The sequence below is a fragment of the Pseudophryne corroboree genome, chromosome 2, assembly GCF_028390025.1.
Source record: "Pseudophryne corroboree isolate aPseCor3 chromosome 2, aPseCor3.hap2, whole genome shotgun sequence".
Lineage (NCBI taxonomy): Eukaryota > Metazoa > Chordata > Amphibia > Anura > Myobatrachidae > Pseudophryne > Pseudophryne corroboree.
The window spans coordinates 1,014,248,175-1,014,270,179 of NC_086445.1; the positions used below are offsets into that span (position 1 = coordinate 1,014,248,175).

A 22,005-nucleotide genomic window follows, 5' to 3' on the forward strand; every position below is an offset into this window, starting at 1 on the left:
GTAAGATTGTTTAATAAAATCATCACACAATAGCTATGTTTTGAAAGTTTACTTCTTGCAACAACAACAAAAAAATAGACATAATGAAATTTAACTAGAGATGAGCGGGTTCAGTTCTCAAAGAACCAAACCCTTCCGGACTTTATGCTCTGTTTCCGGATGAAAGTCAGACTCTGGTTTTCCCGCCTGACTCTGAAACCAGAATGAGGCAAAATGTCGTCATCCCTCTGTCGGATTATCACGGGATTTTGATTCCATATAAGGAGCCGTGTGTCCCTGCCATTTTCACTCCAGCATTGAAGAGTGTAGAGAGAGGAAGTGTCTGTTCTCTGTGTCCTCAGTGTCTGTTTCTTGTGCTGCATTTGTCCAGTCACAGTGGCTGTGTCCTCTTGCTGCCATATATCCAGTGCTGCTGTATAAGTCCCTTACAGTGTTGCTGTGTTGTCCTGCATCAGATCAGTGGTAGTGTCCTGTGCATCAGTCAGTCCAGTGACCAGGCAGTCACAGTGGTATACTCTGCTGCCATATGTCCAGTGCTGCTGTGCCGCATATTGTGTTATATTACTCCAGAAAAAAAAATGGAGAACAAAAATTTAGAGGATAAAATATGGAAAGATCAAGAACCACTTCCTCCTAGTGCAGAAGCTGCTGCCACTAGCCATGACATAGACGATGAAATGCCACCAACGTCGTCTGCCAAGGCCGATACCCAATGTGATAGTAGAGGGCATGTAAAATAACCCAAAAAAAGAAATTTAAATGGTCGGAGGAGAAACGTAAACTTGCCAATATGCCATTTACGACACGGAGTGGCAAGGAACGGCTGAGGCCCTGGCCTATGTTCATGACTAGTGGTTCAGCTTCACATGACAATGGAAGCCCTCATCCTCCCACTATAAAAATTAAAAGAGTTAAGCTGGAAAGAGCACAGAAAAGAACTGTGCGTTCTGAGATGGTATCACAAATTCCCAAGGAGAGTCCAAGTGTGTCGGCGGTTGCTATGACTGACCTTCCCAACACTGGACGGGAAGAGGTGGCTCCTTCCACCATTTCCACGCCCCCTGCAAGTGCTGAAAGGAGTGTCCACAGTCACGTTTCTGATATTGAAATTGAAGATGTCCCTGTTGAAGTACACCAGGATGTGGATATGGGTGATGCTGGCGCTGAGGAGGAAGTTGACGATAAGGATTCTGATGGTGATGTAGTTTGTTTAAATGAGGCACCAGGGGAGACACCTGTTGTCCGTGTGAAGAAGCCCATTGTGATGCCTGGGCAAAATACCAAAAAAGACCTCTTTGGTGTGGAATTATTTCTCCACAAATCCGGACAACAGGTGTCAAGCCGTCTGTTGCCTCTGTCAATCTGTAATAAGTAGGGGTAAGGATGTTAACCTAGGAACATCCTCCCTTATACTGTACGTCACCTGCAGCGCATTCATCAGAAGTCAGTGTCAAGTTGTGAAACTTTGGGTAAGAGCGTAAGCAGTCCAATGACACCTAAATCCTTTCTTCCTCTTGTACCCAAGCTCCTGCAAGCCACACCTCAACGTCAACTTCCTCCTCAGTCATGAACGTCAGTAGTCCTGCAGTACATGTCCCTTTCAAGACTGACGAGTCCTCTCCTAATCGGGATTCCTCCGGAGGATCCTTGAGTGGTACGCCTGCTGTTGCTGCCACTGCTGTTGTTGCTATTGGGAGTCGATCATCATCCCAGAGGGATGAGACAGTCAATTGCTTCAACTAAGCAATTGACTGTCCAACAGTCCCTTGTGAGCAAGATGAAATATGACAGCAGTCATCCTGTTGCAAAGAGTATAACTGATGCCTTGACACTCATGTTGGTGTTAGATGTGCATCCGGTATCCGCCATTAGTGCAGTGGAATTTAGACAATTGATGGAGGTATTGTGTCCCCGGTACCAAATCCCATCTAGATTCCACTTCACTAGGCAGGCGATACCGAGAATGTACAGAGACGTCAGAAAAAGTGTCACCAGTGTCCTAAAAATTGCAGTTGTATCCAGTGTCTGTGAAAGCCCACTGGGTACATGTATTACCTCCCGCAGCAGCAGCGGCACCAGTAGCAGCATCTCGCAAATCCAAACTCGTTTCTAGGCAGGCTACGCTGTGTATCACCGCTTTCTTTAAGAGGCACACCACTGACAACCTCTTACTGAAACTGAGGAACATCATCGCGCATTGGCTTACCCCACTTAGACTCTCCTGGGGATTTGTGATATTGGACAACGCCACCAATATTGTACGTGCATTAAAACTGACCAAATTCCAGCATGTCCCATGTTTTGCACATACAATTAATTTGGTGGTGCAGATTTTTTTTAAAAACGACAGGGGCGTGCAGGAGATGCTGTCGGTGGCCCGAAAAATTGTGGGCCACTTTCGGCATTCAGCCACCGCGTGCCGAAGACTGGAGCGCCAGCAAACACTTATGAACATGCCCTGCCATCAGCTGACGCAAGAGGTCGTAACGAGGTGGAATTCAACACTCTATATGCTTCAGAGGATGGAGGAGCAGCAAAAGTCCATTAAAGCCTATACATCCACCTACAATATAGGCAAAGGAGGGGGAATGCACCTGACTCAAGCACAGTGGAGAATGATTTCCATCTTGCGCAAGGTTCTCCAACCCTTTGAACTTGCCACACGTGAAGTCAATTCAGACACTGCCAGCTTGAGTCAAGTCATTCCCCTCATCAGGCTTTTTCAGAAGCAGCTGGAGAAATAAAAGAAAAGCTAAGACGGAGCGATTCTGCTAAGTATGTGTGACTTGTGGATGGAGCCCTTCATTCGCTTTGCCAGGATTCAAGGGTGGTCAATCTGTTGAAATCAGAGCACTACATTTTGGCCACCGTGCTCGATCCTAGGTTTAAAGCCTAAGTTGTATCTCTATTTCCGGCAGACACAAGTGTGCAGAGGTGCGAAGACCTGCTGGTGAGTAAATTGTCAACTCAAGTGGAATGTGAACCGTCAACAGTACCTCCTTCAATTTCTCCCAACACTGGGGCTGCAAGGAAAATGATAAGACTTCCTAGACCTCCCGCTGGCGGTGATGCAGGGCAGTCAGGAGCGAAAGCTGACATCTGGTCCGGACTGAAGGACCTGCAAACAATTACTGACATGTCTACTGTCACTGCATTTGATTCTGTCACCATTGAAAGAATGGTGGAGGATTATATGAGTGACGACATCCAAGTAGGCATGTCAGACAGTCCGTATCTATACTGGAAGGAAAAAGAGGCAATTTGGATGCCCTTGCACAAACTAGCTTTATTTTACCTATGTTGCCCCCCCTCCAGTGTGTACTCCAAAAGAGTGTTTAGTATAGCCGGTAACCTTGTCAGCGATCGTCGTAGGAGGTTACTTCCACAAAATGTGGAGAAGATGAAGTTCATCAAAATGAATTATAAATTCCTCCGGGAAGACCTTGACCAGCAATTGTCTCCGGAAAGTACATAGGGACCTGTAATGGTGGATTCCAGTGGGGACGAATTAATACTCTGTGAGGAGGGGGATGTACACAGTGAAAGGGGTGGGGAATTGGAGGATGAGGTCAACATCTTGCTTCTGTAGAGCCAGTTTGTGCAAGGAGAGATTGATTGCTTCTTTTTTGGTGGGGGCCCAAACAAACCAGTTATTTCAGCCAGAGTCGTGTGGCAGACCCTGTCGCTGAAATGATTGGATTGGTGCCGTCCTGTCTGACACTTCCGTATATCACAGAAAAAAACACAAATACAGACAACGCTACCAGATTTCTTATTAAAATACAAATATATTTAATTTATTCTGTTATCATTAAACTTTCATTAACCATTCTCATCTCTAAGGCTAATTTGCATACATTTATAATATTGGTATTTAAAATAATGGCCTAATCAATGAACAATCATACCATAAAACTCTGTTCCCTATACCACTTAATACTCCCCTGCTGCACAGAGCCTCCAGCTGTAATCAATTACCTAACAATGTTTCATTTGAATATTGAGTGTAACAGTTTAGTATTTAATACGTTGATACAAAGAATACCAGTTCTGATTCAGATGTAAAATGTCTCTATTCCATTCCAGATAGGAGTATATATTATACTAATACTTTTTGTAGCAATAGAATCACTTATTTCGAATCAAGTTGTATATTTGAGACTCTTTGCTTCCAACAGTTCATATGAAATGTAGATATTTAGACAGCTGTTTACTTTCTTTTGTAGAATCAATTTTGATTTTGTGCACAATCCATATCAATAATTATTTGATTTAGTTGATTAAATGTGCATGCATATATGAATTGATCTCAAAGCAGCAGAGTTAATATAATGTCTCAACAGACATTTAAAACATGGCCATGTTAAAATCCCGTCTTTACCGCAGTTACTTCTGGGTTTCTTTTTACCAAGCTCCCGGCTTCTGGTGCCAAATACCTTTATCCAAAGCCTTATCCGGAGACCCAGATTCCTTCTCAGCACAGCAGCCGTCTCGCTGCGCAGCGGTCACGGGTTTCACAAGTATAAAAGACGCGTTTCTCCGCCTATCGGCATCGGCGGCTTCTGACTGAGGAAGCCGCCGATGCCGATAGGCGGAGAAACGCGTCTTTTATAATTGGGAAACCCGTGACCGCTGCGCAGCGAGACGACTGCTGTGCTGAGAAGGAATCTGGGTCTCCGGATAAGGCTTTGGATAAAGGTATTTGGCACCAGAAGCCGGGAGCTTGGTAAAAAGAAACCCAGAAGTAACTGCGGTAAAGACGGGATTTTAACATGGCCATGTTTTAAATGTCTGTTGAGACATTATATTAACTCTGCTGCTTTGAGATCAATTCATATATGCATGCACATTTAATCAACTAAATCAAATAATTATTGATATGGATTGTGCACAAAATCAAAATTGATTCTACAAAAGAAAGTAAACAGCTGTCTAAATATCTACATTTCATATGAACTGTTGGAAGCAAAGAGTCTCAAATATACAACTTGATTCGAAATAAGTGATTCTTTTGCTACAAAAAGTATTAGTATAATATATACTCCTATCTGGAATGGAATAGAGACATTTTACATCTGAATCAGAACTGGTATTCTTTGTATCAACGTATTAAATACTAAACTGTTACACTCAATATTCAAATGAAACAGTGTTAGGTAATTGATTACAGCTGGAGGCTCTGTGCAGCAGGGGAGTATTAAGTGGTATAGGGAACAGAGTTTTATGGTATGATTGTTCATTGATTAGGCCATTATTTTAAATACCAATATTATAAATGTATGCAAATTAGCCTTAGAGATGAGAATGGTTAATTAAAGTTTAATGATAATAGAATAAATTAAATAAATTTGTATTTTAATAAGAAATCTGGTAGCGCTGTCTGTATTTGTGTTTTTTTCTGTGGTAACTGTTTTTTTGCAGGGGGTGGAGAGGTCCCCCAGCTCTGCAGTGAGCTGCATCAGATTTTTATTTATTTTTTGGGACATACACGTTTATTACAATTTAATTTAACTTTCTTGTTAGCGCCAGGGGACTACTTGATTGTAGGTGTTTACTTCCGTATATGTCCAGTGGTGCTGCCATTCAATTCCAGTGATTTTGCAGTATAATTCCAGTGATTTTGCCATTTAATTCCAGTGATTTTACGTATAATTCCAGTGATTTGACGTATAATTCCAGTGATTATGCAGTATAATTTCAGTGATTTTGCCATTTAATTCCAGTGATTTGGACATATAATCCATGTGATTTTGACATTTGATTCCAGTGATTTTGCCATATAATTCCAGTGATTTGGACTATAATTCCAGTGATTTTGACATATAATTCCAGTGGGAATTGTTTGTGTCGCTTAGCTTAGTCATACAGCTACCTCATTGCACCTCTTCGACATCTTGGCATGAGGTGCTGTTTCGGGCCTAGTTTTTGAAAAGTACCATCCTGTCTGAAATTGCCATATGAGTCCAGAGGTCCTGCTGTATTATTCCTGGGGTACTGCCGTATAAGTCCATAAATTGCAGAATTTTTGAAAAATGACAGGGGCGTGCAGGAGATACTGTCAGTGGACCGAACAATTGCAGCCCACTTTCGACATTCAGCCACTGCATGACACTACTAGATGGGCCAGGTGGTTGTGTTGCTTAGCTTAGTCATACAGCAACCTCGGTGCACCTCTTTTTCTTCTTTGCATCATGTGCTGTTTGGGGCCTTTTTTTTTTTATATCTGCCCTCCTGTCTGCCACTGCAGTGCCACTCCTAGATGGGCCAGGTGTTTGTGCCGCACACTTGTAACATAGTAACATAGTATCTGAGGTTGAAAAAAGACAATTGTCCATCGAGTTCAACCTATTTGTGGTCTCCTATGCATGATGATTTGACTAAAATTTCTGACTGATGCTGCTGTCAGCCGTTGCATTTTATCCCTATTTATAGTAACTATAATGCATGACTATGCACCATACCCCTGGATATCCTTATCCATTAGGAATTTATCTAACCCTTTATTGTGTTGTTTAGCTTAGTCATACATCTACCTCGGTGCAACCTTTTTGCCTAAAAACAATATTGTGAGGTGTTCAGAATGGGTGTGGTTCATCAAATCGACAGTGTCTAGGTCGACAATGTCTAGGTCGACCACTATAGGTCGACAGCCGCTAGGTCGACATGTTGGAAGGTCGACAGGGTTTCTAGGTCGACATGTGCTAGGTCGACAGGTCTAAAGGTCAACATGAGGATTTTTTTTTGTGTCGTTTTCTTCGTAGAGTGACCGGGATCCCAAATTAGTGCACCGCGTTCGCTCGCCATGCTTCGGGCATGGTGCCTTCACTCCGCTACCGCTTCGCTCGGCACACTTTACCGTTCCAATCGTAGTCCACGTGGATCGTTAAGTATGAAAAAATTCAAAAAAAGAAAAAAATGTGAAAAACTCATGTCGACCTTTAGACCTGTCGACATAGCACATGTCGACCTAGCACATGTCGACATTCCATCCATGTCGACCTAGTGACTGTCGACCTATAGTGGTCGACCTAAACATTGTCGACCTAGACACTGTCGATCTTCAGACCGGATCCCGTTCAGAATAGACTGAAAATGAGTGGAAATGAATGTTATTGAGGTTAATAATACCGTAGGATCAAAATTACCCCCAAATTCTGTGATTTTAGCCATTTTAAAAAAAAAATCATACAGATCCAAAACCAAAACACGAAAGGGTGGTTTTGGCAAAACCAAGCCAAAACTAAAACACGAAAGTGGAATTAGAACCAAAACCAAAACACAAAACACGAAAAGAGCCAGCCGCACATCTCTAATTTTAAGTTTTTAACACAGTCAAAGTAACTGTAATAAATTCTGGACATTGTCCAGCGGGGCCAGAATGTGTGCCTGCATGGCCAGTAGTTGTATTTGGATGGCCTGGTTTCGATCTCCAACCTCAGGGTCTGTAATAAGTGGTGAAGAATGTAAAAAATAAAAATTACAAACCTAACATATTCAGAAAAACCTCATCGCTAGAATCTATTAAGAATGTCACTGCAAAGCGGATTTCAAACACACGTCCTTGTGTGCGGATCAACTCTGTTGGTCTTCACATATGCTACTGATTTTTAACCAATAAAAACTTACACTCACATCTACAAACAATTATTAACATATATTTCATAAATAAACATCTCTCACCTTATTTAGTAAAAACAGCCAACTCCCATCTACACTATGCATCTGTCATCTTCACGGCTCACTTGTTAAAAAAAAAACAATAGCAGGAGTTTGTTGGCCCACTACCCATCCTATGTAATGACCTCCCACACATCATAAGACTGTCCTGTAGGCTTAATTTTTGCCTTCATACCCTGAAAATTAAGCTATTCAGACAAGGCTTATAAATCCCACAACAACACACATGACTTTCAAAATCCTTAATATTTCATTACAATGACATCAAGAATGTCTCTGCAATGTTTTTGGACCACTATGATAGAAGTGGCAAATGCAGGATTTCTAGAGAGGGGTTTCCAAATGCATTCCACACTCTCCTACTCTGTGGAACATTGGAGCAAGTACGGGAGACTGGGGGAGCGGTAGAAGAACCTAGTAATAATAACCCTGGACATTAATGTAAACATTGGACTTTTTATATACTGGATACTGTATGGAATATAGTATTAATATTTAACTAGGGTATAGGCTGTATCAAACATATTTAAATAAAATAAATAAGTGGTCAGGAAAAGGTTACACATATCTTAATAAATACACAAAAATAACAGAACCAGTACTGCACTTTGTGTGCTTACATTCTCCCAACTCATGGTAAAGCTTCTGTCTCTTCTTCCTGGTAGCTACTCTCTGGTCCAGTTCACTGATTGAGAACTCCATACACACAGCAAATTGGTAGAAGAAGTTGCTACCACTCTATCTCTTAAACTGCATGATGTGGCTGCAGCTTTAGTAATACACTGCTCAAAAAAATAAAGGGAACACTAAAATAACACATCCTAGATCTGAATGAATGAAATATTCTTATTAAATACTTTGTTCTTTACATAGTTGAATGTACTGACAACAAAATCACACAAAAATTATCAATGGAAATCAAATTTATTAACCCATGGAGGTCTGGATTTGGAGTCACCCTCAAAATTAAAGTGGAAAAACACACTACAGGCTGATACAACTTTGATGTAATGTCCTTAAAACAAGTCAAAATGAGGCTCAGCAGTGTGTGTGGCCTCCACGTGCCTGAATGACCTCCCTACAATGCCTGGGCATGCTCCTGATGAGGTGGCGGATGGTCTCCTGAGAGATCTCCTCCCAGACCTGGACTAAAGCATCCGCCAACTCCTGGACAGTCTGTGGTACAACTGGATGGATGGAGCGAGACATGATGTCCCAGATGTGCTCAATTGGATTCAGGTCTGGGGAACGGGCGGGCCAGTCCATAGCATCAATGCCTTCGTCTTGCAGGAACTGTTGACACACTCCAGCCACATGAGGTCTAGCATTGTCTTGCATTAGGAGGAACCCAGGGCCAACCGCACCAGCATATGGTCTTACAAGGGGTCTGAAGATCTCATCTCGGTACCTAATGGCAGTCAGGCTACCTCTGGCGAGCACATGGAGGGCTGTGCGGCCCCCCAAAGAAATGCCACCCCACACCATTACTGACCCTCTGCCAAACTGGTCATACTGGAGGAAGTTGCAGGCAGCAGAACGTTCTCCTTGGCGTCTCCAGACTCTGTCATGTCTGTCACATGTGCTCAGTGAGAACCTGCTTTTATCTGTGAAGAGCACAGGGCGCCAGTGGCGAATTTTCCAATCTTGGTGTTATCTGGCAAATGCCAAACGTCCTGCACGGTGTTGGGCTGTAAGCACAACCCCCACCTGTGGATGTCGGGCCCTCATACCACCCTCATGGAGTCTGTTTCTGATCGTTTGAGTAGACACATGCACATTTGTGGCTAGCCGGAGGTCATTTTGCAGGGCTCTGGCAGTGCTCCTCCTGTTCCTCCTTGCACAAAGGCGGAGGTAGCGGTCCTGCTGCTGGGTTGTTGCCCTCCTACGGCCTGCTCCACCTCTCCTGATGTACTGGCCTGTCTCCTGGTAGCGACTCCATGCTCTGGACACTACGCTGACAGACACAGCAAACCTTCTTGCCACAGCTCGCATTGATGTGCCGTCCTGGATGAGCTGAACTACCTGAGCCACTTGTGTGGGTTGTAGGGAGGTCATAGAGGCACGTGGAGGCCACACACACTACTGAGCCTCATTTTGACTTGTTTTAAGGACATTACATCAAAGTTGGATCAGCCTGTAGTTTGTTTTTCAACTTTAATTTTGAGGGTGACTCCAAATCCAGACCTCCATGGGTTAATAAATTTGATTTCCATTGATAATTTTTGTGTGATATTGTTGTCGGCACATTCAACTATGTAAAGAACAAAGTATTTAATAAGAATATTTCATTCATTCAGATCTAGGGTGTTATTTTAGTGTTCCCCTGATTTTTTTGAGCAGTGTAGTATTACCATTCCTACCATTAATATATGCCAAGAGGAGAAGGGGTTTCCGTGCAACTGGACACCCAACCTTCCCCCCCCCCCCCCCCGCGTTTGCCTATGCACTGGCCCTGTCTTGCATGCTGCAAAAATTCTGGGGTGCAGTAAGATAAATGTACACTGACCCTGTCTTGTATGCTGCAATAATTCTAGAGTGCAGCAAAATAAATCTACATTGGCCCTGGCTTGTATGCTGTAATAATTCAGGGGTGCAGTAAAATCAAAGTACACTTGCCCCCTCTTGTATGCTTTAAAAATTCTGGGGTGGAGTAAAATAAATGTAGACTGGCCCTGTCTTGTATGCTGTAATAATTTGGGGTTCAGTGAAAAACAATGTACACTGGCCCTGTCTTGTATGCTGTAAAAATTATGGGGTGCAGTGAAAATCAATGTTCACTTGTCTTGTATGCTGTAAAAATACAGGGGTGCTGTTAAAATAAAAGTACACTGATCCTGTATGCTGTAAAACTAAAGGGGTGTTGTGAACATACAGGGGTTGCGATGTCTAGGCCTGACCTTCACAACACTGTATGGGAAGAGGAGGCTCCTACCATCATTTGAACGTCCTCTGCAAGTGCTGGAAGGAGCCACGCCAGTCCAGTTGCTGATTTGGAGATTGAGGATGTCACTGTAGAAGTATACCAGGATGAGGAGGATATGGGTGTAGCTGGCGCTGTGGAGGAAGTTGACAATGAGGATTCTGACGGTGATGTGGTTTGTTTGAATAAGGCACCAGTGGAGACAGTTGTCATCCATGGGATGAAAAAGCCCATTGTCATGCCTGGGCAACATACCAAAAAAGCCACCTCTTCAGTGTGGAATAATTTCTCCACAAATCCGGACAACAGGTGTCAAGCCATCTGTTGCCTTTGTCAATCCATAATAAGTAGGGGTAAGGACATCAACCACCCAGGAACATCCTCCCTTATATGTCACCTGCAGCGCATTCATCATAAGTCATTGTCAAGTTCAGAAACTTTGGGTAATAGCATAAGCAGTCCACTGACACCTAAATGATGTGGTTTTGTTTGAATATTATTTCTCTGTGAGGATGTAAACACTGAAGGGGGGATCTGAGGATGAGGACGACATCTTGCCACTGAAGAGCCAGTTTGTGCAAGGATAGATTTATTGCTTTTATTTGGTGGGGGCCCAAACAAACCAATCATTTCAGCCACAGTCATGTGGCAGACCCGGACGCTGGGCCCAGTTTCTTCTTCTATTTGGCTCACATATTCCTCGTCCAGGGTACTGGGACCAGCTCTTTTTTTTTGTTTTGTTGCGTAGATGGGGGGTAACTGATTACTGGGTACTGTAAGCCTCTTTTCTGCACAGCCAGGTGCTTGTTTTGTGTTTTGAGTTAATTAATAAAAGGTATTTTTATTGCCTTACACTTTGACCACAAATAATGTTAATTTTATTGTGATGCATGCTAATACAAAAATATGTTTACAACACCATAATGCTTTATAATCCTTTTTTGGTGGAGGCCCAAACAAACCAATCATTTCAGCCACAGTCATGGGGCAGACCCTGACGCTGAAATGATGGGTTTGATAAAGTGTGCATGTCCTGTTTATACAACATAAGGGTGGGTAGGAGGGCCCAAGGACAATTACATCTTGCACATCTTTTCTTTGTCACATCATTCCAGGGGTGCCGCCCTTCTGCCCTATTAGTCAAGGGGTGCTGCCCCACTGCCATTTAAGTCCAGGGGTGCTGTTGCCTGTCTGCTGTGCTGTGTAATTCTCCAGGGGTGCTGCGTATGCTGTATAAGTCATGGGGTCCTGCCATATAATTCCATTGGAATTATAAAAGTGCTGCAAAGTAAGAACACTATCGACAATAGAATTCTTAACACTTTTTTTTATGAATTAACAAAATGCAAAGTGAATGAACAGAAGAGAAATCTAAATCAAATCAATATTTGGTGTGAACACTCTAAGCCTTTAAAATAGCATCAATTGTCCATAGATTCCACAGTACTATTTAGTTGTCTTGTATTTATACAGGTGGAAGAGTGAGCTGTGAATACTGGGACACAAGTATGTCAAATAAAAACAAGGTTCAATGAGAAATTGAAAATTAGTCATTTAAAAAATCATTCGGTGTTGACCAACCGTCCTATAGGAATTTGCAGAAGGAGGTGGAATTTAGTGGCTGAGGAAAACGTCATGTACACTGAAGAATGCATTCACACTTAATGGCTAAATAATATATTTACATTACTCTTGATAAGCAATATTGGGTTATATGGCAATTGTTCCACAACTAAACACATATCCAAATACACCAGGGCTGTGCCACCTCATTTTTCGTATACCAGCATGCATAGGAGTCACCTCCAATATTTGTGCTGCTTCTTAAACTAACAGTGTCGTTGCATTACATTTTTAAATCAAATGGGCGTGGGGGTTGTAGTGGGGTAACAAGAGCACCCCAAATAGTTTTTATAAGTTGGCTCCTATGACAATGTGTGACAGTACAATGTATGCCAAGTACAACCTAAAGTGTCTTACTCCATACTAAGCGTCATAATACAGTATGTGTAAATTATTCTACTGTACCTAATAAGAGTCTCTTTGACCATGCTTTAATAGGAGTTATGTCCTTTAAGGGAACTGCAGGAGACTGGTTTATTAGATAAACTGCTGTGGACACTGTCTATGCCTGCACCCTTTAACATACATCTTTCTCTGTCCACTAGTATATGATTCACTTGTTTACGTACACCATTTTGCTCAGGAGTATAAGCAATGGTAAACTGATGTTCTATTCCATATTTTCTCAGGAAGAATTCCACATCTTTGTTTAGATATTCTCCACTATTATCAGATCTCAGGGTCTTCAGTCAGTGACCGGTTTGAATTTCTGCAAGTCTCTTGCAGTCTGCAATCTTCTGTGGTACTTCAGATTTCTCTCTGATAGAGTACACTTGTGTCATTCTTATGGTCATCTATGAATGTTACAAAGTGATAGAGTTTATAATTAGCCACTATATTTGGTTATAATAATCAAATGTTTTTTATATAAGAAAGAGATGTGAACAAGCTAGCCTTGGACATATGTTACTATATTTGAACTATGGAAAATAATGTAAACTACACGTTAGGCACGTACACCCTGGTTTCAAAAGGGAAGCATCTGGTAGTTCTCAGAGGACTTTGAGCACAACAGATAAGAAGAAGTAGGGCAAGGGGTATGTACAGTTATATGATAATTATGCTAGACATTTATTGGAAATCACCTATTAAAAGGGCACGTAGCTTACACTGAACCAAGGTTTAGTCTGTAACCCCTCCTTTGGGGAGGATATGTGGGCGGCCAACTATGGCTGAATGTGGAAATGTATGTGTATAAATATGCAAGCTGACCTAAGTAAAGCAGATTACTTGTGAGACGTATCCTGTGTATTTGTTTCATTGAGTGTTCTCCCAACGCGTTGGCCCCTGTTGCAAAGAGGTGACTTGATACTTGAAGGATATTTCTTTAGTAACCAGACAGAGCTGATGAGTTCAGCTCCATCAATCATGGGGGCATCGTTGCCGGGATGACTAATTCAAGAAGAGACATCTAATGAATACTTTCTGTTTTGGAATTGACCGGCTCTCACAGACTCTGATAATACCCGGGTGAGTAATAATTGTTACTCAAAATCAGATTCTCTGAGTGTCGTTCTAAGTACATTATAGAGAAAAAACTTTCATTTATGTCCTTTTTGACCGTCATCATAGAACCCGATTATCTTGTCACACATCCCCTAGACTAACTGAATTATATTGTATTGCTTAACTTAAAGGCGTATTGCTTGTTGCAGCTTAAAGCAGATAAGGTGTATTGCTTGTTGTTGTTTATATGTTTATGTGTTGTACAAGTCTATTGTGGTTGAAAGGTTGTTTCGAATTTTTGTCAATGCTTTATTAGCGCATGCGACCGCAGAGCAACCAGTGCTGTGTTATGGTACAAAGGAATACCTTGGTTGAAACTGTATGCAAAACTAACCAGTGAATTTTTTGCAACATAGATAAGTATCTCAGTATGAGAAAGGTGTTTTTACAGAATTGTGATTATTGTGGGATGTCATTTAAATGCTCAATTGTTATCAGCGCATAGAAATGAACCATATCCTTTATGCTTAGCTGATTAACCTACTGATCATGTTAAAAATACCAGCAGTGTGTCCAACAAGTTTTCAGAAATGTTAGAAGATTGAATATGGTGTTTAGATTGCATGTATTGTAAATGTGATATATTACAGTCAGACAAGTTAAATTAATCTTCAGAAGAAACAGAAAAAAGGAGATAAAAGTGTGTCCAGACAAAGCCTAAACCAGTGATACATAGTTAACTTCTCGCACAACTAGACATATCCCTCTTCGCCGCAAGTGGATACGGCCACACCCATAGGGCTTAATTACCCCAATGGGAGGGAAAGGGAGAAAGATGGAAACGCGTTCACCTATAGGATTGTTGTGATGAAAGAAGGGGAGAAAAGCATCAAACACATTGACGCCATTCTTAAAAGGGCCAATTTTCCAAAAGACGGAATATTAGACCCACAGGCTTGGAAAAGATTTCAAGTCACAGATGGTCACTGGTTACAGAGAAAGGGTTATCTGGACACTGTAAATATATGGCAAACTGTTTCACAAGAAGTTGAAGATGAAAAAAACAATTAGAAGGGAAGATTATCTGTCTGATGTAATGCCACCACCCTATGCTCCAATAATACAGAATACCATTGACAGTGGTATACCCACCGAAGGTGTAGCAGGGGGGTCAGCTCCCTCAGTAGTACCAGTACAAGCAGAACAAAAGACACCTGCTGTTACAGGAGCCTTATATCCCTCACTAATACCAATGCATGCAGAACAAAATACACCTGAAAAACGTTATTTAAATGCTTTAAGTTTTGTAGAGAACCCAGAAGGTACGCTGGTCCTTAGAGATGGGGTAACCAGTATGTGGATGATATACCTTTGTGCTATAAATTATTTGAAGTGTTGGTGTCAGATACTAAACTGTAGTGTTTTCTTGCAGAACAGGACACAAGGTGTCGCAAGACAAAATTCGACGGTGTGCTGACATAGTTAACTACCTAGGTCATTATTTGGCAGTAGGCCAAAGACAGTTAAAACCCTCAGAGGGTGTAGCCTTGGTATACATTTATTAAGAGATACACATGTATGACCAGATGATAAATCTCTGAATACAGTATTTTTTTTTTGTAAATGATATGTGCATGCATTCAAGTTCATATCCAAAGAAAGTATAGAAGGTAATACAATATTACACTTTATCATGAATAGGACATTATGGATACACAGTCAGAGCCAAACCATCAACTTATAAAAAAAAATATATACATTTAGAACTGTGGTTAAGCAGTAGATTTTGTATGATGTGTACATCTTACCTTTGACAGTATACAACTTTGATACAGCTGCATACTTGTCTTCCTCACCCCCAAAAGTGGGGAGTATACGGAATATAATGTGGATGAGTAAGACAATTACAATTATTACATTGCATTTATAAATTGCAATTAAACTGACAGTAACAGGAAAATAATTTCTCTAGCATCCATAGGGAATAATGGGATGGTGAATTACAGTGTGTTAATTGAAATTAGTGTGTTAATTAGTGAATTAGTAGTAGTAATAATAAAGTGTTGCTGCCAACTTTTATTAAGGGGAAATGTCATGAGTTATGCAAATCTAAGGGTAACTAGCATGAAATAGATTCACAAGCTTTCTATGGTAGGATGAAGTTTAATGGAGAAGTATACATTGTGTTTTGGCATGGGACCAAAATAACAAATTATGTGATAATGAGAGGGAGCGTGATGGTGATAAAGAAAGCTATAGCATGTTTACCGCAGATGTTTGGGTTGATTAAAAACAACATTGTTTTAATACAACATAGTTTAATGCTAAAAATGAACTATAGTATGTGTAACAGGTGTTAAGGGGTTATTTGAGAAATGAATAATAAGGCCAGATGTGTGATCTATTGTTTCAAAGACAGTAAAGTTTCTTTACTGATAGAAAGAGTTTATAGGAGTGTGGAAAATATTTTTCAATTAATATGTGTAATGTTGAGAATTTGACAGGGAAGGTTTAAAGAATTAAGCATTATTAATCTACAAAAGAGACAGGAAAGGCAGAATTTGAATCATGGCATAGTCCAATCATTGGTTCAATAGTGGTAGAATTACACCCAAGCCTCTGCTCAGCCTCTCTTCTATATAAATCTATTTTGTTGTTGTTGTTTTTTTTTGTTTGTTTTTTGGAATCCAGAAAAGATATATTATCCAGAGACTGATTCAAAACTACAAAATGATTTGACGATTCAAATGTGTCACACAAATTATTTAAACAGTTACAAGAATATCAAAAGCTGCAAGAACCTTGGAAAGATATTTAACCAACACTAAAACACACAGTCCGGCACAGGACAAAACACTGAGAGTTATGGTGAGAAGTTGCTTATGTTTCGGTTCCATTACAGATCGCATAGGATGGTCCTTGGCAAGTACCGCTGACTGCTGATACAGCCGTTGCAAAGGCTGCAGAAGAAGGACATCTAGATCCATGAGCTTGCAATGAAATGAGAAGGTCAGAGACCAGAGCTTAAAGGAACCTAAGACTAAAATAAATAAATAAAACAATTGTATGGAGATACAGAGACTGTTACTACTGTTACTACCACAGAGTTGTATTTGAATGAACCCTTCAATCAAGATGGAGATGATTATGATCATTGATAATAGACTATGTGCTTATAAGCTAATATCCTACAGAACTTTTAACATTTCTGAAAGTATACAGGAGCAATGTTATCTATAACAGCATTAGGACTTGTTTTCTTTTTATTTGAAGAGAGAGCAAGCAGACGTGTGGGTGTAGGTATGAGTACTCATCCATTATTGTGGATGGGAATTATTTCAATAAGACCATTCCTTCCTCTTTTCTAAACAGGAAATCCAGAGGGATTTATAACTGGTGTAACGAACACCCTTTGAAAACCGTGGTTGTGAGTATTATACTCCACGTGAAGATAGATGTATAGATTAATGCATGGATAATTTAATAATTTATATTATTCCAAGGAGTATCCAGTCCAGCAATACCATTAATTGTTGGAAAGATTTTGGGTACTGCTGCTATATAAATTATATTGCTAATTATTATTATAATTGTTAGATATGTATACAAAGACATCAGCATTGTATAGTAACAGACCAAAGTTCTCTATGTAAGTTACATTTGATGTGATAACCAAAACTTTATAGAATTGTGATAATAGTGAAACAGCTACATGTGTATAAGATACAACAGTATCTCAAGAAAGAACCACTGGTGATAATATCAGCTACACATATCGGGTGTATTTCAGTTAATGGAAATAAAATAGGTCAATAATACAGGAAAAATTAACTTATGCAGATAGAAAAGGTTGATTTAAAGGGAATGTGAAAGGATTGTTACAATACACAAACCTAATGTTTCTAGATGTGCTAGATATAATGAGCTAGGTATATAAAAAGTAATGGTCACATAGGATGTTCATTAAAGTTTATGATTTAGTAAATGTATTTTACCAGGAGTAGATTTAAAGGTTAAAAGAGATATCATACATAACGGAGAATGTTAGTTGTCACTATGTCCTTAGGATATGATATACAATTGGTTACCTATTAATTCTGAAGATGTTTGTTATTTAAGAAGATTAATTTAGCAATTTTATACAAAAACACATAATAACTTAAGAAAAGTTTTCTTGCAGGATGAACTATTCCTAAAAAGAGTAATTGACTCAGTAATCAGGAAACATGTTCCTGCCACCAGAGCATCAATAAAACCTCAAATTTGTAAAGGTGGCTAATAAGTTCTCCTATGGCTAATGAAGTCGTGTGATTAATCAACTGGGAGTTGACGTTTTATTTCAACATGATTGAACTTTATGATAGGATATTCCAGGACATTGGACATGAACTATTATACTACCACATTGTTCTACATTCTCTAATACCACAAATTGGATGATATTGTTGATTTCCGGAAATAGCACTTTGAGTTCACGGCTGTGCTTATTTGACCAAAGACATTACAGATCCTGATACGTGTATTGCCAAGTATATAAAGGAGGCCCATGATATAAAAAAAAAAGAACAGTCACAACACAGGTTTCTGATCGATTACTTAACAGCACAGACAGGAGGCTATTGTATGAACTTGTATACACAGACAGGAAAGTTGTGTTGTACTTTTATTACCAATGAAACAGACAATGCTCAAGAAATAGTGGAAAAACATGTACAAGAGATAGAAGATGCAAAACTGACATATGCCAGTAAACATAACATCCCTGACACTCTAGAGGGTGAATGGGATTGGTTATCATGGCTAAATCCAGTTTCATGGTTTAGTGGAATTAAAGGATGAATTGTAGGAATACTAATGTTCCTTCTAAAAGCTATTGGAATTGCAATTATATTATATCTGTGTTTTAAGATACTGCTTTGTTGTTTTTCAGTCTGTCAGAAACAAATAAGGAAAGCCTTTGAATCCTCCAGATATAAGAAATTGCAGAAGAGTCTGGCACAGAAAGTCCAACAACAGTCTGCCCTAATGGATATGAGCCAACGGTCTACCAACCAAGACCAAGAGAAAGACATCAACCATGTTACAGATAGGGTGTAGCTTCCTACCTATAGGGAGATGGGTAGCCACTGGTATCATTAGAGTAGACTGTTATTGCATAGACTTGTTTAGGAAAATGCCAGATAAGCTTGTAATATTTGTTTATTATAAAATGGAGGGAAAAATGATAGAGTTGATAATTAGCCACTATATTTGGTTATAATAATCAAATGTTTTTTATATAAGAAAGAGATGTGAACAAGCTAGCCTTGGACATATGTTACTATATTTGAACTATGGAAAATAATGTAAACTACACGTTAGGCACGTACACCCTGGTTTCAAAAGGGAAGCATCTGGTAGTTCTCAGAGGACTTTGGGCACAACAGATAAGAAGAAGTAGGGCAAGGGGTATGTACAGTTATATGATAATTATGCTAGACATTTATTGGAAATCACCTATTAAAAGGGCACGTAGCTTACACTTAACCAAGGTTTAGTCTGTAACCCCTCCTTTGGGGAGGATATGTGGGCGGCCAACTATGGCTGAATGTGGAAATGTATGTGTATAAATATGCAAGCTGACCTAAGTAAAGCAGAATACTTGTGAGACATATCCTGTGTATTTGTTTCATTGAGTGTTCTCCCAACGCGTTGGCCCCTGTTGCAAAGAGGTGACTTGATACTTGAAGGATATTTCTTTAGTAACCAGACAGAGCTGATGAGTTCAGCTCCATCAAAAGTATCCATTCATTAACTACGATTGGACTACACATCTGAATGTATTATCTAAATTGGTGCTTTAGCACAGTTTGCTGACTTGGGAATGGCTGATGACTTTGTTTCCCCATTGCTATCACATATGGGCTTTTCTGTGTCAATCACTGACATTCCTGTGACTATCCTCCTCTGTAGGCGGGCTTTAATTGTTACATTTGCAGCTGTATGGACATTATTGCCAGTCCCTTTAATTGTTATAGGGTCACATGTTGAATGTGGTGAATAATTCCTCATTGCAGCTAAAAATACCTTGTTGCACCTGAATCAATGTACCAGCAATCTTTTTTGTAGCTATCTGTAGCACTCATGACTGATTCAACTTTGCTGTTACATTTTTTACTTTGCATCATAAACATATTCTATTGCCCTCAAGTGCCTTGTGACCTATCTTGTGACAATTGTATTATTTCAACTTGCATTTTCTGATTTTTTTTACACTGTATGTAATGCAGTACTTTCAGAACTAAACTCACAGGGTACATGTTCCTGGAAAAGAAGTAACTTTGCTCTGACTGTGTCTTTAGTTAATTTTGCTGTGTTTGCTAACAACCCCACAACTAGGAAGTCGAACTCTAGCATCAGTTTCTGTAACCTCACAGTAGTGGTCTCTTCATCATCCTCTTGTAGTCCTACAGATGCTAGTTGCTGAGAAACAGACATAATTTTAGCAGTGTAGTCACTTGAACTGCTGCATTCACTAACTTGGTGTTGTATAAGGCACACCTTAAAATTATCCTTCTCATGTGACTCATCTTGCTATGCTGTCTCCAGTGCTGTCCACATGTATTTAGCGGACATTTCCCTGTATCACAGAGTATACCGTTAGGTGCACTGGGGACACTGACACAATTTTTATAATTTTATCTCTGTAATCCCCCACAAATTATTTGAAATTAAACAATGGATATACAATTGAAGTGCAAGCTTTCCAATTTCATTCAACCGGTTAAACAAAAATATTGTATGAAACATTTAGTATCACTGACCTGGTTTGAGGAGGTTGTGGACTCGGGGTTTCCTCCGATGACCGGGAAGTGGAACTGCAACTGGGCCGCAGCAGAGATGGCCGGATGTAAGTCTTCCTCATGCAGGATCAGATCAGCGGACAGGAAGCACGTGCGGACGCTGAAGGTCTCCTGAAAGAGAGAACTTGACAGGTGCTGGTGAATCACAGAAAATACTAGGTGCTGGAGGCACGGAGGTGCTTGGAGGCACGGAGGTGCTAGGAGGCACGGAGGTGCTGGAGGCACAGAGGTGCTTGGAGGCGCGGAGGTGCTAAAGGCACGGAGGTGCTTGGAGGCACAGAGGTGCTGGAGGCACGGAGGTGCTGTAGACACGGAGGTGCTGGAGGCACGGAGGTGCTTGGAGGCACGGAGGTGCTGGAGGCACGGAGGTGCTTGGAGGCACGGAGGTGCTGGAGGCGCGGAGGTGCTGGAGGCACGGAGGTGCTTGGAGGCACGGAGGTGCTGGAGGCACGGAGGTGCTGGAGGCACGGAGCACTGGAGATCACAGGTACAGTAGCACGATGATACTCAGGCGCCGGAGCACTGCCCGGCGTCTGAATTTAAACTTCCCGCTAGGACCTGATTGGAGGACGGGCCGATGACATCACCCGCAGCTCCCGAGGACGTCGGACGTGGACGCCGGCTAGACAGAGCGCCGGACGCCGGGACCCGCCAGCGAGGATGGCCGCACGGAGACCCAGCGCGCCCGGAGAGGTAAGTAAGAAGACCGCGGCGCCGTGACAGTACCCCCTCCTCTAGGAGTGGCCCCTGGACACTTTCCCGGCTTCGTAGGATGTCTAGCATGGAAGATCCGGACTAGTCAAGGAGCTGAGACCTCAGAAGCCTTTATCCAACTTCTCTCCTCAGGACCATATCCTTTCCATTCCACCAGATATTGCAGATTCTTGTGAAGGTAACGCGAGTCTAGAATATTTCTGATCTCGAAGTCTGTTCCTGTTTCAGTCTCCACTGAGGTGGGGCTAGAGGTCTTTGAATGGAAACGACTAAGGACGAGAGGACGAAGAAGAGAAACATGGAAGGTGTTAGGTATACGTAGGTGCGAAGGTAAACCCAGCTTGCAGACCACAGGATTCAGGACTTGTAGCACAGGGTAAGGGCCGATGAATCTTGGAGCAAACTTCATGGTGGGCACCTTCAACCGGAGATTACGTGTGGACAGCCATACCCTGTCGCCAACCTTGTATTGTGGAGCGGCTCACCGTTTCCTATCCGCAAACAACTTGTACCGGACTGAAACCTTCTTAAGATTAGCATGAACCTTACTCCAAATTTGTCTGAAGTGTAGTAGAGTGGACGTTACGGCTGGAACCTCTTCCATCGGAAGGCTTGGTAATTCTGGAACACGTGGATGGAACCCATAGTTAATGAAAAATGGAGATTCACCAGTGGAAGAATGAAACGAATGATTATGGGCAAACTCCGCCCAAGGTAACAACTCCACCCAGTTGTCCTGTGAAGGGGAGAGATAAAGACGGAGGAAAGTCTCTAGATCTTGAT

General features: G+C 41.2%; 1 protein-coding gene across 7 annotated transcripts in view; it reads left to right on the plus strand.

Annotated features, from left to right (window-relative positions):
- Nucleotides 1-22,005, plus strand: part of LOC135050278 (integumentary mucin C.1-like) — a 545,228-nt gene that overhangs the window by 367,332 nt on the left and 155,891 nt on the right. The window lies entirely within an intron of this gene.